The sequence below is a fragment of the Ranitomeya variabilis genome, chromosome 4 (genome assembly GCF_051348905.1).
Source record: "Ranitomeya variabilis isolate aRanVar5 chromosome 4, aRanVar5.hap1, whole genome shotgun sequence".
In the NCBI taxonomy this organism is placed as follows: Eukaryota; Metazoa; Chordata; class Amphibia; order Anura; family Dendrobatidae; genus Ranitomeya; species Ranitomeya variabilis.
In genome coordinates, this window is record NC_135235.1 from 374,317,927 (window position 1) to 374,333,125 (window position 15,199).

The window sequence follows — 15,199 nt, forward strand, 5'->3', positions numbered from 1 at the left end:
AAAGTAACAGACAAAATGAATTTAGGCTGTATAGTACCAACGGTGACAGATTTAGCGAATTTTTTTAAGGGCTTAGAGCATGCTGAGATAACATGAGTAGAATCACCACAGTAAAAGCACAACCCATTTTGACGTCTATGACTTTGCCGCTCAATTCTGGTCAGAATTCTGTCACATTGCATAGACTCAGGTCTCTGTTCAGAAAACACCGCCAGATGGTGCGCAGATTTGCGCTCCCGCAAACGCCGATCAATCTGAATGGCCAAAGCCATTGAGTCATTCAGACTTGCAGGCGTGGGAACCCCACCATAACATTCTTAATGGCTTCAGAAAGACCTTCTCTGAAATTTGCAGCCAGGGCACACTCATTCCTTTGAGTAAGCACCGACCATTTCCGAAATTTTTGAGAATACACCTCTGCTTCATCCTGTCCCTGAGATAGGGCCAGCACAGCCTTTTCTGCCTGGTTCTCAAGATTAGGTTCCTCATAAAGCAGTCCAAGCACCAGAAAAAACGCATCCACATTCAGCAATGCAGGATCTCCTGGCGCCAGGGAGAAAGCCCAATCTTGAGGGTCGCCACGTAACAAGGAGATAACAATTTTAACTTGCTGAACAGAGTCACCAGAGGAGCGAGGTCTCAAGGAAAGAAATAATTTACAATTATTCTTAAAATTCAGAAACCTAGATCTATCTCCAGAAAACAACTCAGGAATAGGTATTTTTGGCTCTGACATAGGACTGTGAACAACAAAATCCTGAATGCTTTGCACCCTTGCAGCAAGATGATCCACACTAGAAGTCAGACTCTGAATATCCATGTCTGCAGCTGAACTCAAAGCCACCCAGAGATTAAGGGGATGAGAGAAGCTGGACAGACTGCGGCAAAGGGAGAAAAAAAAAATTGCACTCAGGACTTCTCTTATCCCACTTCTGCGATGCATTAAACACTCTTTGGCCTGCTGTACTGTTATGATCCTTAGTGGCTGAGGATCACAGAACTGACGAGCTAAGTAACTGAACATAGAACGAGCTCTAGGGAGGTGGTAACTGGACTGATCGCAATCCTGATCCTAACCAAAAATACTAAAGGTAGCCGGTGAACGTGCCTGAATTCCTAGACGTCACGACGCAGCCTGAGAAACTAGCTACCCCTAGAGATAGAAAGTAAGACCTCACTTGCCTCAGAGAAATAACCCCAAAGATATAGAAAGCCCCCAACAAATAATAATGGTGAGGTAAGGGGAAAATACAAACGTAGAAATGAAAACAGATTCAGCAAATGAGGCCCGCTAGTACTAGATAGCAGAAGACAGATAGGAAACTGTGCGGTCAGTAGAAAACCCTATACAAAATATCCACGCTGAGAATTCAAGAACCCCCACACCAACTAACGGTGTGAGGGGAGAAACTCAGCCCTCTAGAGCTACCAGCAAGCGAGGAAATCACATATTAGCAAGCTGGACAAGGACAGATAATAAACCAAGAAACATATTGAACACTGATGATCAAAAAATGAACAAACAGAAACTTAGCTTCTCTTGGAGAGACTGATAACGAAGGTAGTCAGGAGAGATCAAAATAGCACTGAATACATCGACAGCAGGCAACAACTGAAAGTCCAGGTGAGCTAAATAGGAAACCAACTAGCAGATAACGAGACAGCTGATCCCAGCCACAGACCTGCAGAATGACAAAAAGAGCAACCAGAGGGAGCCCAAAGATAGCACTCACACAGTACCACTTGTGACCACAAGAGGGAGCCCAAAAACAGAGTTCACAACACAGCCCCCTACAAATATTGACTGTGAGTATAAGAGGAAAAACACACGCAGGCAGAAAAACAGGATTTAGCAAAAGAGGCACTTCTAGCTAAATAGAAAAGGATAGGACAGAATTCTAAGCGGTCAGTATTAAAATCCTAAAAATATCCACAGCAGATAATACGAATATTCTACATCTAACTAAAGACATAGAAAGTATATCTGCATCTCCTGAGAATCCAGCATGACTGAAAAATCCAAACAAAGTCTAAGCTGGACAAAAGCACAACGAATTGCACTAAATTGCAAAGCACACTGCATGTGTGCACAGAGACAAAAAAACAGACACGTATCTTAGCTGAATTGGCAGCAGGGCATGAGGAGCCAGAGAGAGATGCAATCCCTCCAAGTACAATGGACAACTGGCACGGACTCATGGATCCTGCACACCTAAATACCTAATAGAGCTGCAATCAGCAGAAACACCTGCCCTGGATTACAACCCCAAGACAACTGCACTACCACCAACAACCACTGGAGGGAGCCCAAGAGCAGAATTCACAACAGTACCCCCCCTTGAAGAGGGGTCACCGAACCCTCACCAGAGCCCCCAGGCCGATCAGGACGAGCCAGATGAAAGGCACGGACCAAATCAGCAGCATGGACATCAGAGGCAAAAACCCAAGAATTATCCTCCTGGCCATAACCCTTCCATTTGACAAGGTACTGAAGCCTCCGCCTCGAAAAGCGAGAATCCAAAATCTTCTCAACCACATACTCCAACTCCCCATCAACCAACACAGGAGCAGGAGGATCAACCGAGGGAACAACGGGCACCACATATTTCCGCAATAAAGATCTATGGAAAACATTATGGATGGCAAAAGAGGCCGGAAGGGCCAAACGAAAAGACACCGGATTGATAATGTCAGAAACCCTATAAGGACCAATAAACCGAGGCTTAAACTTAGGGGAAGAAACCTTCATAGGAACATGACGGGAAGACAACCAGACCAAATCCCCAACCCGAAGCCGGGAACCAACACACCGACGATGGTTAGCAAAACGCTGAGCCTCCTCCTGAGACAACACCAAATTGTCCACCACATGAGCCCAAATCTGCTGCAACCTGTCAACCACAGAATCCACACCAGGACAATCAGAAGGTTCAACTTGCCCCGAAGAAAAATGAGGATGAAAACCAAAATTCCAAAAGAAGGGCGAAACCAAGGTAGCCGAACTAGCCCAATTATTAAGGGCAAACTCGGCCAATGGCAAGTAAGCCACCCAATCATCCTGATCAGCAGACACAAAGCATCTCAAATAAGTTTACAAAGTCTGATTAGTTCGCTCGGTCTGGCCATTTGTCTGAGGATGAAATGCGGAAGAAAAAGACAAATCAATGCCCAGCCTAGCACAAAAGGCCCGCCAAAACCTAGAAACAACTGGGAACCTCTGTCGGACACAATATTCTCCGGAATACCGTGCAAACGAACCACATGCTGAAAAAACAACGGAACCAAATCAGAAGAGGAAGGCAATTTAGGCAAAGGCACCAAATGAACCATCTTAGAAAACCGGTCACAAACCACCCAGATAACCGACATCCTCTGGGAAACCGGAAGATCTGAAATAAAATCCATAGAAATATGCGTCCAGAACCTCTCAGGGACCGGCAAAGGCAAAAGCAACCCACTAGCACGGGAACAACAAGGCTTGGCCCGCGCTCAAGTCCCACAGGACTGCACAAAAGAACACACATCACGTGACAAAGAAGGCCACCAAAAGGACCTACCAACCAAATCTCTGGTACCAAAAGTACCAGGATGGCCAGCCAACACAGAACAATGAACCTCAGAAATCACTCTACTAGTCCATCTATCAGGAACAAACAGTTTCCCCACTAGACAGCGGTCAAGTTTGTCAGCTTGAAATTCCTGCAGAACCCGTCGCAAATCAGGGGAAATAGCAGAAAGGACCACCCCTTCCTTCAGAATGCCGACCGGCTCAAATACCTCAGGAGAATCAGGCAAAAAACTCCTAGAGAGGGCATCAGCCTTAACATTCTTAGAACCCGGAAGATACGAGACCACAAAATCAAAACGGGAGAAAAACAGGGACCATCGAGCCTGTCTAGGATTCAGCCTTTTGGCAGATTTGAGGTAAATCAGATTTTTATGATTGGTCAAGACCACAATACGGTGCTTGGCTCCCTCAAGCCAATGTCGCCATTCCTCAAACGCCCACTTCATAGCCAACAACTCCCGATTGCCGACATCATAATTGCGTTCAGCAGGCGAAAACTTACGGGAAAAGAAGGCACACGGTTTCATCAAGGAACCATCAGAATTGCTCTGAGACAAAACGGCCCCTGCCCCAATCTCAGAAGCGTCAACCTCAACCTGAAACGGAAGAGAAACATCTGGCTGACGCAACACTGGGGCAGAAGTAAATCGGCGTTTAAGCTCCTGAAAGGCAGAGACAGCCACAGGGGACCAATTTGTTACATCAGCGCCTTTCTTCGTCAAATCGGTCAGGGGTTTAACCACACTGGAGAAGTTAGCAATGAAACGGCGATAAAAATAAGCAAAGCCCACAAATTTCTGAAGGCTCTTCACAGATGTGGGCTGAATCCAATCATGAATGGCCTGAACCTTAACCGGATCCATCTCTATAGATGAGGGAGAAAAAATGAAGCCCAAAAAAGAAACCTTCTGCACTCCAAAGAGACACTTAGACCCCTTCACAAACAAAGCATTATCACGAAGGATCTGAAATACCATCCTGACCTGTTTCACATGAGAATCCCAATCATCGGAAAAAATTAAGATGTCATCCAAATATACAATCATGAATTTATCAAGATAATTCCGGAAGATATCATGCATGAAGGACTGAAAAACAGATGGAGCATTAGAGAGCCCGAATGGCATCACAAGGTATTCAAAATGGCATTCGGGCGTATTAAACGCAGTTTTCCATTCGTCACCCTGCTTAATACGAACAAGATTATATGCCCCCCGATCAATTTTAGTAAACCAACTAGCCCCCTTAATCCTGGCAAACAAATCGGAAATCAAAGGCAAAGGGTATTGAAACTTGACCGTGATCTTATTCAAGAGGCGATAATCAATACAGGGTTTCAAGGAGCCATCCTTCTTAGCAAAAAAAAAAATCCCGCTCCCAACGGTGAAGAAGATGGCCGAATATGCCCTTTCTCCAAAGACTCCTTAACATAACTCCGCATGGCGGTATGTTCCGGCACAGACAGGTTGAAAAGTCGGCCCTTAGGAAACTTACAGCCTGGAATCAAGTCAATAGCACAATCACAGTCCCTATGCAGTGGAAGGGAACCGGACTTGGGCTCATCGAATACATCCTGAAAATCAGACAAAAACTCTGGAACTTCAGAAGAGGAGGAAGAGGAGATTGACATCACAGGAATGTCATTATGAACCCCCTGACAACCCCAACTAGTCACAGACATAGACTTCCAATCCAACACAGGATTATGTATCTGCAACCATGGAAAACCCAGCACAATAGCATCATGCAAATTATGCAACACCAGAAAACGACAATCTTCCTGATGGGCTGGCGCCATGCACATGGTCACCTGTGTCCAAAACTGGGGTTTATTTTTAGCCAAAGGTGTAGCATCAATGCCCCTTAAAGGAATAGGGTTCTTCAAAGACTGCAAGGGGAAACCACAATGCCTGGCAAATTCAAAGTCCATTAAGTTCAAAGCGGCGCCTGAATCCACAAACGCCATGATAGAAAATGACGACAATGAGCAGATCAAGGTCACAGATAACAGAAATTTAGGTTGTACAGATCCGATGGTAACTGAACTAGCGATTCTCTTTGTACGCTTTGGGCAGACTGAAATGACATGAGAAGCATCGCCACAATAAAAACACAACCTATTCTGACATCTGAATCCTTGTTGTTCCGTTCTAGACAGAATCCTATCACACTGCATAGGTTCAGGCATCTGCACTGAGGACAACGCCACAGCGCGAACAGTTCTGCACTCCCGCAAGCGCCGATCAATCTGAATGGCCAGAGACATAGACTCACTCAGACCAACAGGCGTGGGAAACCCCACCATAACATCTTTAACAGATTCAGAAAGACCCTTTCTGAAAATTGCCGCCAAAGCATCCTCATTCCATTTAGTCAGCACAGACCATTTTCTAAATTTCTGACAAAGCAATTCTGCCGCTTCTTGACCCTGAGACAGGGCCAACAAGGTCTTCTCCGCTTGATCCACAGAATTTGGTTCATCATATAATAATCCTAGAGCCTGAAAAAAGGCATCTACATTAAGCAAGGCCGGATTCCCAGATTCCAGGGAAAATGCCCAATCCTGAGGGTCGCCACGCAGCAGGGAGATGACAATTTTAACCTGCTGAATGGGATCACCAGAGGAACGAGGCTTCAGAGCAAAAAACAGTTTACAATTGTTTTTAAAACTCAAAAATTTGGACCTGTCCCCAAAAAACAAATCAGGAGTAGGAATCCTAGGCTCTAAACGCAGTCTGAACAATATAATCAGAAATACCCTGTACCCTAGCAGGAAGCTGGTCTATACGAGAAACTAATCCCTGAACATCCATGCTAGCACAAGACTCCTCAGTCACCCAGAGGAAAAGAGGGAAGAAAAGACAAAGCAGGCTACAGAAAAAAAAATGGCTCTTTCTTCCCTTCTTCTGAGATGCATTTAACTCATTGTTGGCCAGTTGTACTGTTATGATCCGGTGACCTTGGAGCCGCATGAGAGACTTTCTCAGGAGTAGGTGGTACCTGTACTGACCGCAAACCCTAAACTAACACCGCAACTAGAAGTAGCCGTGGGATGTACCTAACACGTCCTAGACACCTCGACACAGCCGGAAGACTAAATACCCCTATAGATGGAAATGGGAATTCTATCTTGCCTCAGAGCAGAACCCCAAAGGATAGGCAGCCCCCCACAAATATTGACTGTGAGTATAAGAGGAAAAACACACGCAGGCAGAAAAACAGGATTTAGCAAAAGAGGCACTTCTAGCTAAATAGAAAAGGATAGGACAGAATTCTAAGCGGTCAGTATTAAAATCCTAAAAATATCCACAGCAGATAATACGAATATTCTACATCTAACTAAAGACATAGAAAGTATATCTGCATCTCCTGAGAATCCAGCATGACTGAAAAATCCAAACAAAGTCTAAGCTGGACAAAAACACAATGAATTGCACTAAATTGCAAAGCACACTGCATGTGTGCACAGAGACAAAAAACCAGACACTTATCTTAGCTGAATTGGCAGCAGGGCATGAGGAGCCAGAGAGATGCAATCCCTCCAAGTACAATGGACAACTGGCACGGACTCATGAATCCTGCACACCTAAATACCTAATAGAGCTGCAATCAGCAGAAACACCTGCCCTGGATTACAACCCCAAGACAACTGCACTACCACCAACAACCACCGGAGGGAGCCCAAGAGCAGAATTCACAACAGATTTCATTGTGGAGGCGAATCGCTTGAAAGCAATTGTTCTGGAGAAGGAGCGAGAGAGACAATGCATCATGTGTCTGCGCCGACGCCGTTTGTGGATCCACCCCATCACCGCACAGAGAATGACACGTGGTGTGTTTTCTACACTGCACATGGAGCTACGAGGAAACCCAGAAAAATTTTTCTCATATGTGCGGATAAAAGCGGAGAACTTTGATCTATTGGTGGACCGAATTGAACATCTCATCCGAAGGAGTGATACGTATTGCCGATTCTCTATTTGACTGGCTGAGCGTCTGATGGTCACTCTTCAGTAAGCCATTTTTATTGTATGTACTCCTGTAGTACACTTTAACCCCTTTCTGACATCTGACGTACTATCCCGTCGAGGTGGGGTGGGCCCGTATGACCACCGACGGGATAGTACGTCATACGCGATCGGCCGCGCTCACGGGGGGAGCGCGGCCGATCGCGGCCGGGTGTCAGCTGCATATCGCAGCTGACATCCGGCACTATGTGCCAGGAGCAGTCACGGACCGCCCCCGGCACATTAACCCCCGGCACACCGCGATCAAACATGATCGCGGTGTACCGGCGGTATAGGGAAGCATCGCGCAGGGAGGGGGCTCCCTGCGGGCTTCCCTGAGACCCCCGGAGCAACGCGATGTGATCGCGTTGCTCCGAGGGTCTCCTACCTCCCTCCTCGCCGCAGGTCCCGGATCCAAGATGGCCGCGGCATCCGGGTCCTGCAGGGAGGGAGGTGGCTTACCGAGTGTCTGCTCAGAGCAGACACTTGGTAAGCCTGCAGCCCTGCACAGCAGATCGCAGATCTGGCAGAGTGCTGTGCACACTGCCAGATCAATGATCTGTGATGTCCCCCTCGGGACAAAGTAAAAAAGTTTAAAAAAAATTCCCCACATGTGTGTAAAAAAAAAATAAAAAAAATATCCTAAATAAAGAAAAAAAATATATATTATTCCCATAAATACATTTCTTTAGCTAAATAAAATAAAAAAAACAATAAAAGTACACATATTTAGTATCGCCGCGTCCGTAATGACCCAACCTATAAAACTGCCCCACTAGTTAACCCCTTCAGTAAACACCGTAAGGAAAAAAAAAAAAAAACGAGGCAAAAAACAACTCTTTATTATCATACTGCCGAACAAAAAGTGGAATAACACGCGATCAAAAAGACTGATATAAATAACCATGGTACCGCTGAAAACGTCATCTTGTCCCGCAAAAAACGAGCTGCCATACAGCATCATCAGCAAAAAATTTAAAAAGTTATAGTCCTGAGAATAAAGCGATACCAAAATAATTATTTTTTCTATAAAATAGTTTTTATCGTATAAATGCGCCAAAACATAAAAAAAATGATATAAATGAGATATCGCTGTAATCGTACTGACCCGACGAATAAAAATGCTTTATCAATTTTACCAAACGCGGAATGGTATAAACGCCTCCCCCAAAAGAAATTCATGAATAGCTGATTTTTGATCACTCTGCCTCACAAAAATCGGAATAAAAAGCGATCAAAAAATGTCACGTGTCCGAAAATGTTACCAATAAAAACATCAAATCGTCCCGCAAAAACAAGATCTCACATGACTCTGTGGACTCAAATATGGAAAAATTACAGCTCTCAAAATGTGGTAACGCAAAAAATATTTTTTGCAATGAAAAGCGTCTTTCAGTGTGTGACAGCTGCCAATCATAAAAATCCGCTAAATAACCCACTATAAAAGTAAATCAAACCCCCCTTCATCACCCCCTTAGTTAGGGAAAAATAAAAAAATAAAAAAATGTATTTATTTCCATTTTCCCATTAGGGTTAGGGTTAGGGTTAGGGCTAGAGTTAGGACTAGAGTTAGGGCTAGGGTTAGGGTTAGGGCAAGGGTTAGGGCTAGGGTTAGGGTTAGGGCTAGGGTTAGGGTTAGGGCTAGGGTTAGGGCTAGGGTTAGGGCTAGGGTTGGGGCTAGGGTTAGGGTTAGGGCTAGGGTTAGGGCTAGGGTTAGGGCTAGGGTTGGGGCTAGGGTTAGGGCTAGGGTTAGGGCTAGGGTTAGGGCTAGTGTTACGGCTAGTGTTAGGGCTAGTGATAGGGCTAGGGTTATTGCTAGGGTTAGGATTAGGGCTAGGGTTGGGGCTAGGGTTGGGGCTACAGTTAGGGTTGGGGCTAAAGATAGGGTTAGGGTTTGGATTACATTTACGGTTGGGAATAGGGTTGGGTGTGTCTGGGTTAGAGGAGTGGTTAGGGTTACTGTTGGGATTAGGGTAAGGGGTGTGTTTGGATTAGGGTTTCAGTTATAATTGGGGGGTTTCCACTGTTTAGGCACATCAGGGGCTCTCCAAACGGGACATGGCATCCGATCTGAATTCCAGCCAATTCTGCGTTGAAAAAGGAAAACAGTGCTCCTTCCCTTCAGAGCTCTCCCGTGTGCCCAAACAGGGGTTTACCCCAACATATGGGGTATCAGCGTACTCAGGACAAATTGGACATCATCTTTTGGGGTCCAATTTATCCTGCTACCCTTGGGAAAATACAAAACTGGGGGCCAAAAAATAAGTTTTGTGGGAAAAAAAGATTTTTTATTTTCACGGCTCTGCGTTGTAAACTGTAGTGAAACACTTGGGGGTTCAAAGTTCTCACAATACATCTAGATAAGTTCCTTGGGGGGTCTAGTTTCCAATATGGGGTCACTTGTGGGGGGTTTGTACTGTTTGGGTACATCAGGGGCTCTGCAAATGCAACGTGACGCCTGCAGACCAATCCATTTAAGTCTGCATTCCAAATGGCGCTCCTTCCCTTCCGAGCTCTGTCATGCGCCCAAACAGTGGTTCCCCCCCACATATGGGGTATCAGCGTACTCAGGACAAATTGATCAACAACTTTTGGGGTCCAATTTATCCTGATACCCTTGTGAAAATACAAAACTGGGGGCTAAAAATCATTTTTGTGAAAAAAAAAAGAATTTTTATTTTCACGGCTCTGCGTTATAAACTGTAGTGAAACACTTGGGGGTTCAAAGCTATCAAAACACATCTAGATAAGTTCCTTAGGGGGTCTACTTTCCAAAATGGTGTCACTTGTGGGGTTTTTTAATGTTTAGGCACATCAGGGGCTCTCCAAACGCAACATGGCATCCCATCTTAATTCCAGTCAATTTTGCATTGAAAAGTAAAATAGCGCTCCTTCCCTTCCGAGCTCTGCTATGCGCCCAAACAGTGGTTTACCCCCACATATGGGGTATCGTCGTACTCAGGACAAATTTCACAACAACTTTTGTGGTCTAATTTCTTCTCTTACCCTTGGGGAAATAAAAAATTGGGGGCAAAAAGATCATTTTTGTGAAAAAATATGATTTTTTATTTTTACGGCTCTGCATTATAAACTTCTGTGAAGCACTTGTTGGGTCAAAGTGCTCACCACACATCTAGATAAGATCCTTAGGGGGTCTACTTTCCAAAATGGTGTCACTTGTGGGGGTTTCAATGTTTAGGCACATCAGGGGCTCTCCAAATGCAACATGGCGTCCCATCTCAATTCCAGTCAATTTTGCATTGAAAAGTCAAATGGCGCTCCTTTCCTTCCGAGCTCTGCCATGCGCCCAAACAGTGGTTTACCCCCACATATGGGGTATCAGCGTACTCAGGACAAATTGTACAACAAATTTTGGGGTCTATTTTCTCCTGTTACCCTTGGTAAAATAAAACAAATTGGAGCTGAAATAAATTTTGTGTGAAAAAAAGTTAAATGTTTATTTTTATTTAAACATTCCAAAAATTCCTGTGAAACACCTGAAGGGTTAATAAACTTCTTGAAAGTGGTTTTGAGTACCTTGAGGGGTGCAGTTTTTAGAATGGTGTCACACTTGGGTATTTTCTATCATATAGACCCCTCAAAATGACTTCAAATGAGATGTGGTCCCTAAAAAAAATGGTGTTGTAAAAATGAGAAATTGCTGGTCAACTTTTAACCCTTATAACTCCGTCACAAAAAAAAATTTTGGTTCAAAAATTGTGCTGATGTAAAGTAGACATGTGGGAAATGTTACTTATTAAGTATTTTGCATGACATATGTCTGTGATTTAAGGGCATAAAAATTCAAAGTTGGAAAATTGCGAAATTTTCAAAATTTTCGCCAAATATTCGTTTTTTTCACAAATAAACGCAAGTTATATCGAAGAAATTTTACCACTATCATGAAGTACAATATGTCTTGAGAAAACAGTGTCAGAATCGCCAAGATCCGTTGAAGCGTTCCAGAGTTATAACCTCATAAAGGGACAGTGGTAAGAATTGTAAAAATTGGTCCGGTCATTAACGTGCAAACCACCCTTGGGGGTGAAGGGGTTAATTGATTGTAATTTGATCTTGTAGTAATTTCTGCCTTGATTTTGTTCACAGATTCCTTGCTACTGGAGAATCCCTTTCGTCACTATATTTCCAGTTCAGACTGGGAATTTCCACCATCTCCGGAATTGTAAAGCACACTTGACGTGCACTGTGGGACTCTTTGCACGATGAATTTATACCACATCCCACAATGGAGAATTGGTTGGAAGTAGCCGAGAAATTCCAGCAAGTGTGTCAGTTTCCCAATTGTTTGGGCGCGGTGCACGGAAAACATATCCGTATTGTGAAACCAGCTGGTTCTGGCTCGGAATATTTTAACTATAAAAAATACTTTTCCATTGTGCTGATGGCCATCGACGATGCGGATTACAAATTTGTAGCGGTGGATATTGGGGCATATGGCCGCTCTAATGATTCCCATGTTTTAAAACTGTCGGCAATGGGGCATCATTTGTATGGAAACACCTTTCAATTTTCCCCCCAAGACCACTGCCTCAAACCTCTGGGCCACCAATGCCTTTTGTTTGTGTTGGGGATGAAGCCTTCCAGCTGTCAGAACATCTGCTGAAACCCTACCCCAGTTGTGGATTAACCCAAACTAAAAGAATTTTTAACTACCGCCTCACACGTGCACGGAGAATAGTGGAGTGCGCTTTTGGGATTTTGACCGCCAAATGGAGAGTTCTACTGAAATCTATAAACTTGAATACAGACACTGTTGACGAGGTGGTGAAAGCTTGTGTTGTCCTGCACAATTTTGTGATTTCCAAGGAACAGATTTCCATTGAGGACCACTCTGAAGAAACCACCTTGGCAGATTATAGCAACATAACGTATAGAAGTTCTGTGACAGTTTCCCAAATTAGGGATCAATTCGCAGAATATTTTATGTCACCGGAAGGAAGAATTGAAAACAAATTGTTCAAACTTTCTCATCCTGCCAGAGAAAGTTTGAACAATTTGTCTTTGACCTTGTAACGGTATTTGACCTCCTTTTACCCAAGTTGTGTACCTGTTTGTGTTCTACCCAAAGTATTTTACCTTCTTTTAACCAAGTTGTGTACCTCTTTGGGTTCTACCCAAAGTATTTTACCTTCTTTTACCCAAGCTGTGTACCTCTTTGGGTTCTATCCAAAGTATTTACCTTCTTTTACCCAAGTTGTTTACCTGTTTGTGTTCTACCCAAAGTATTTTACCTTCTTTTACCCAAGTTGTGTACCTGTTTGTGTTCTACCCAAAGTATTTTACCTTCTTTTACCCAAGTTGTGTACCTGTTTGTGTTCTACCCAAAGTATTTTACCTTCTTTTACCCAAGTTGTGTACCTCTTTGGGTTCTACCCAAAGTATTTTACATTCTTTTACCCAAGCTATGTACCTCTTTGGGTTCTACCCAAAGTATTTTACCTTCTTTTACCCAAGTTGTGTACCTCTTTGGGTTCTACCCAAAGTATTTTACCTTCTTTTACCCAAGTTGTGTACCTGTTTGTGTTCTACCCAAAGTATTTTACCTTCTTTTACCCAAGTTGTGTACCTGTTTGTGTTCTACCCAAAGTATTTTACCTTCTTTTAACCAAGTTGTGTACCTCTTTGGGTTCTACCCAAAGTATTTTACCTTCTTTTACCCAAGCTGTGTACCTCTTTGTGTTCTACCCAAAGTATTTTACCTCTACCAATAAAACCATCTTTAACCCAAGTGTTAACTATACCTTATAAATAAAATACAAATTTGCTTTAAAAACACAGTTTTATTACAACTTTTTTGAACAAAACAATAATAAAATTCTGTTTGGCAACACAAAAATAAACTTTATTTGGCTGCGCCAAAACTTAGAGGTTTGAATACGTCGGGGTGGAGATAGTGCTGGAGGGGCTGTCAGATAGGGACACTTCGACAATGGGAGTGTGGAGAGAGGAATGTGGTGGTGGTGGTGGGGAAGGATCAATAGGTACTGGTGAAGGGGTGGAGAAAGCAAGTGAATGGGTGGACAAGAAACTGTGAGTTGGGTTAGGAATTTGGTATGATGGAGGGGTGTAGCTGATGGTTTGGGAGGATTGGGAGGCTGAAGCGTTGAGGGGTGGAGAAGGGGGTTGGGACATGACGGGTGAATGAGGCTGGTGGTAGTGGGCAGGGAGAGGAGGCGCAGAAGATGTTGTTGGAAACTGGTATGGGGAGGGATGTTCATACTGGTCTGGATGGTGGGACTGGGCACGGGCGGGATGCTGGTAGTGGTCTGAATGGTGGGACAGGGCACGGTCACGATGTGGGTAATGGTGAGGTTGGTGGGACGGGGATCGGGCACGTTGCTGGTACGGGTCAGGAGGATGGTAGTGGCTGTAGAGAGGGACAGTGGCTGAAGGGGGGCAGGTGCAGGAGGGGTGGCAAGTGCGGTGGCTTTGGAGGCAATGAGTGCTAGAGTAGACTGCCAGGCTTCCATTACTTGCATCTGCTGATCAGTAGATAGCTTCTCCATTTGCTCGAGTACCAACCGGAAAAAAGTGTGGTTCGGTGACTGACTTGCCTCTGAACGCATCGTTAGCAGAAGTGTATGCAACTCGAGTATGCTTTAATTTATTAAATTGAAACCTGCAGCCATTTGCTCGGACAAAACTTTGAGGCAGTTCTGAAAGGATGCCTTCAGGTGCAAGAACTCGGGCGCATAGCTCTGTACCTGACCCTTCTGCCGCTGGTGCCCTGAAGCCACAGGTGTACTAGAGGTGGCAGCAGCAGAGGGGTGGGGTACAGGAAAAGCTATATCCTCCCCAGCAGATTCATGCAATGGAACCGGCCAGGATGCCCCAGAGCTGGTGGATGGTACTGAGGGATCAGATGGGTGGGAAGGCTGGGAAGGTGCAGAGGGGCCAGGACTGTCGAAGTGTCCCTCGGTGGCGGACTCCTGAGGGATCACCCCAGAAGGGTTCAACGCAGCTGCAGGCTCCCGAGTGCTCCCAACAGTGCTGTGGAACAAAGAAAAAAAAAGTAATTAATATACTGATATTGCATGGCCCTTGCTGAAACAACAAAAGAGGGTTAGACATGTAAAACATTGCTTATTACATATGGTGGGTAATATTTACCTTCGGGTCACCATCGTTGACCTGAGGAATGACAGGGCTTGGGCATATTTGTATCTACTCCTGCGTCCTCCAGAACCACTCGGGGCCTGCATCTCTTTGTTGAACTCCTTCTTAAAGCGATCCCTGATAGACCGCCACCGCTTCACAATCCTCTCACCTGTAAAAAAGGAGAAACACAAATTGGTTAAGATACAATCCTTTGAATGCATCAACATAACTGAACTATGTATATTTACGTTCTTGATTCTGGGCCCGAACATCAAGGTCCTCCCAGTTCTCAACTAGCTGTTGGCATACTTGTTCCCAGAGTCGACGGGTCACTATGACATCAGCATGGCGGCGGTCACCCATGTTCCACAGCAGCTCCCTGTCTCGGATCAGATCGATGAGGAGGTCAATATTGAGGCCGACCTCCTCACCGTCCGAATCAGGAGCACACTGTGAAGCCTGTTATAAAAAAGGCAAAAAAATTAAATTAGATTCAAAACAAAGA

At 44.6% G+C, this 15,199-nt stretch overlaps 1 long non-coding RNA gene across 1 annotated transcript in view; it reads left to right on the forward strand.

The window, feature by feature from the left end:
- LOC143764791 (uncharacterized) overlaps positions 1–13,363 on the forward strand; it is a 46,079-nt gene extending 32,716 nt beyond the window's left edge. Inside the window, exon 4 of the long non-coding RNA XR_013213270.1 lies at positions 11,683–13,363. This is a non-coding gene — a long non-coding RNA (uncharacterized LOC143764791). The remainder of the gene's footprint in view (positions 1–11,682) is intronic.
- The last annotated feature ends 1,836 nt before the right edge of the window (positions 13,364–15,199 follow it).